We start from the raw sequence: 3,729 nt of genomic DNA, 5'->3' as shown, positions 1-3,729 counted from the left end.
TCAAGACTCCCCAAGGCAATGTTTATATCAAGTTTGGATTTGAAAGATGCTTATTGGCAGATACCTTTGGCCCAACGGCCATCAAGACGGCTTTTACTATTTCGGAAAACCGCTTTACCAATATAAAGTGAAGCCATTTGGGCTGACCAATGCGTCACAAACTATGACACGACTTATGGACGTATAAGGTTATTCCAGCCGATCTAAGGAATGAGATCTTTGTCTATCTGTATGATCTGAAGAAAGCCACTTCTGTATGCGATCAGTGAAGTATTTGGTATATGAGTATTCATATAGTTGGAGATGGTGTCATACGGACTGACCCTGAAAAGGTATCACCAAAGGCTTCCTAGGAATGGTAGGGTGGTACCGAAAGTTAATAAGCAATTTTGCTTCGGTGGCTGCTCGATTAACATCTTGGGCTCAAGACCAAGAAAACGACCCAAGAAGACGACCCCTTTGCTTCGCATGGAGGCGTACATAAAACATTGGAAAGGATTCACAGGTATTATTATTGGCCTGGTCTGGCTAAAACGTAAAGACCCACATTCAATCCTACGAAGCATACAAATAAATCGCAGCGTCCTCCAATGGGTGTGACCCTAGTCTCAGCGGTTCTTTCAGCGTTTGTATATTGATTTCCTAGGACCATATCATCGATCGCTTTCAGGCAACATAGGACTTTTTATTGTGTTAGACCATTTTTCCAAGTTTGTCTTCCTGAAGGCGGTTAAGAAGCTTACAGCAGAGGTTGTGATTAAGTATATGCAGCAAGATTTGTTTCACACTGTCGGATTCCCGGAGACGTGGTATTTGCTGCAGGAGTGCATACAGTCTTTGTTTTTCTTCATCATTAAGATGTTCTAATGTCTGACTTTAGTATGGGTGAATTATTTCTTGGTTGTCTGAGCATGGTATCAGGTGCCAAGCTTACATTGAGAAAGTGACTCTATTATTGTGCTGATTTGCATTTGATCCGGTCGTATTTGTTGTTGTAAAGAGTCACTACTTGATCGCGGTAACTAATTGCTGCTTTTGCTTTTTTCTTCCTAATAAGAGGTCGTAGTTTTTAAATAAAGGGTTCAACTTTTGGTGTTGGGAACAAAAACTTTCAAGCAGAGTAGTTTTCCGGCTGGATACAGCTCAAAAGGGATCCGAAAGTGATTCTTGCTACGAGCTAGAAGATCTGCGAGGGAATTCTATTGTTCAGTTTCATGTCAAGGGCATGAAGCAGTAGGCTAAAACAACTACAATCTTGTTGGTAGTCATCCTTCGGGTTTTTTAGCGCTTATATTTAGGTCTGGTAGGGTGAAAATGTGGCATAAGGAAAGGGGCGTCAGTCGTAACATGGATTTCTTTCTTACCTTACCTTATCTAAAGATACCCACGGGTTCGGCTTGGGGTTACCGTTAGCAGAGTGGCGTCTCGATCGGCCTTTTCAAATCTAGGCGTCATCTGGTGCGGTCCAGCCAATATCCCAGTTATAGAAGTGAATATAAAAAAGTGTCTATAAATAGGCGGGGGGGCGAGAAGAAAAAATCAGCAAGGTGGTAAAACCTAAGCCACCGTTATACGCTGCGCTGAGCCCTAGATGGTAAGTTTGGAGTGATGAATTTGATCTGCAGTTTTTTTTGAATGCCGAATCATATTCTGGGTAGTGCCAAATTTCGTCTATTTTAAATATTTCGCCATAGGTTTGGCTACTACTTACGGTAGTATCCCATCAGTCCAAGAAAAGCTATTAATTGTTTTGGTTTAGTGGGAATTGGATATTTTTGAATAGCTTTAATTTTTTCAGGGTTTGGTTTTATGCCGTCTGGTGTTAAGACGTCCCAAAAATGTGGTTTCCTGCTTTAGAAAGGCACACTTTTCAAGCTGTAATTTAAGGTTGGCTTTTGCTAGTTTTTCGAAAACCAGTTCGAGCGATTGTAGGTGCTCATCAAGGGATGTTGATGCTCATCAAGGGATGTTGAGAATACAATTATGTCGTCCAAGTACACGAGACAGTGTTTATTTAAGAGTGGTCGCAAAATATTATTCATGTTCCGTTGAAAGGTGGGCGGCTCGTTTTTTTAATAAGAATAGCATGCGTAAGTACTCATAATGACCGTGCTTAGCGGAAAAGGATGTCTTTGAAACTGTCCATTTCGATTTGGTGGAAACCCTTTGCCATTTCTATAGTTGTGAAATAATTGTATCTTTCCTAAGATTTCACCATATTTGGTATTGAGTTGGTCTCCTACAGTGATTTCATTAAATTTTCGGTAGTCTATTACAATTCTGAATTTTTGTTTGCATGATGCATCTTGTTTCTTTGGGACTACCCAGATGGGGCTATTGTAAGGTGGGTTATAATACCCTGATTTAGCATATCTTGCATTTCGCTTTCGACCTCTTGTTCATTAGTAACTGTATAATTTGTTATAAATGGGTAGATTTTGCTTGGTATTGATGGTATTTTTTGTTTGATTAAATGTCAACTTGTCACCTTCGTGGTAGTGTATGTAATGGTATTTGCTGCAGGAGTGCACACAGTCTTTGTTTTTCTTCATCATTAAGATGTTCCAATGTCTGACTTTAGTATGGGTGAATTATTTCTTGGTTGTCTGAGCATGGTATCAGGTGCCAAGCTTACATTGAGAAAGTGACTCTATTATTGTGCTGATTTGCATTTGATCCGATCGTATTTGTTGTTGGAAAGAGTCACTACTTGATCGCGGTAACTAATTGCTGCTTTTGCTTTTTTCTTCCTAATAAGAGGTCGTAGTTTTTAAATAAAGGGTGCAACTTTTGGTGTTGGGAACAAAAACTTTGAATGTATACTCTTGTTAACAATGAGCGGTCCATTAGTAGTTTGACTAAAAATATTGGTATTTTGGATTGGTATGTCAAATATATTTTGGGATATCATGTTAACTGTGGATCCGGTATCAATAGGGCATTTCAAATTATTTTATTTGTATTTAATTCTTATATATTGGGGTTTTCCAAGGCTTGTGGCTTTTCAGCTGGTTCGACATTGGGTTCTTGGTTATCGTTGTTTGTCTCGTCCGTATTAATCTGCTGTGTCATTTGTGTTGTTTGTGGGCTTTGATTGTTTTGGTCAGTTTGATACTGATACTCCGGTTAATAGCCCGAATAGTAAAAATTTTTATAAGCAGCGCTCTCTTGATATAACGATTCATCAATACTCATCCCAGTCTGTTCACTGTTAGCTTGCCTTGATCGATACATTGTTTGGTTGTCCACATGGGAGCCAGAATTATGTGCTGATTATTGGTTTTGATATTGTGCTAACCTATTCTGATCAAATGCATTGTTTCGATGGGTGTTAAAAATTGGTCGAGGTGCAAAGTTTGCATGTTAGCTTGGTTGGAAAATGTAGTTTGTATTAGGGTGTTATGGCGATTTATTCTTAAATAAATGTGTGTGGGTAATTTTTTAATAAGGGATTCTATGTGTGGAATTTGATTATTTCTTCTTTTATTTTTTTTTTCAATGTTTTGTTTTAATTCAAGCTTACTGCTTAATTCAAGCTTAATCGGTTTGTCTTCGGTTTTCTGCTTCTTCCAGGAACGGGGTCTTCCGAAACTCCTCCATAAGATCGTTGTTAAATCCGGCTCACAAGGATGTGTAGTGTGCCCGGATCACTGTTGAATTTCTCCACATTTTCAATCTGTTCGGCAAACTGGGTCATGTTGCTATTTGACAGGGGTGGTATCTTTGTCA

The sequence above is a fragment of the Drosophila erecta genome, unplaced genomic scaffold (genome assembly GCF_003286155.1).
Source record: "Drosophila erecta strain 14021-0224.00,06,07 unplaced genomic scaffold, DereRS2 tig00000386-arrow-arrow-pilon, whole genome shotgun sequence".
Taxonomy (NCBI): Eukaryota; Metazoa; Arthropoda; class Insecta; order Diptera; family Drosophilidae; genus Drosophila; species Drosophila erecta.
The sequence above is the reverse complement of the archived record's forward strand: the minus strand, read 5'-3'. Positions refer to the sequence as shown.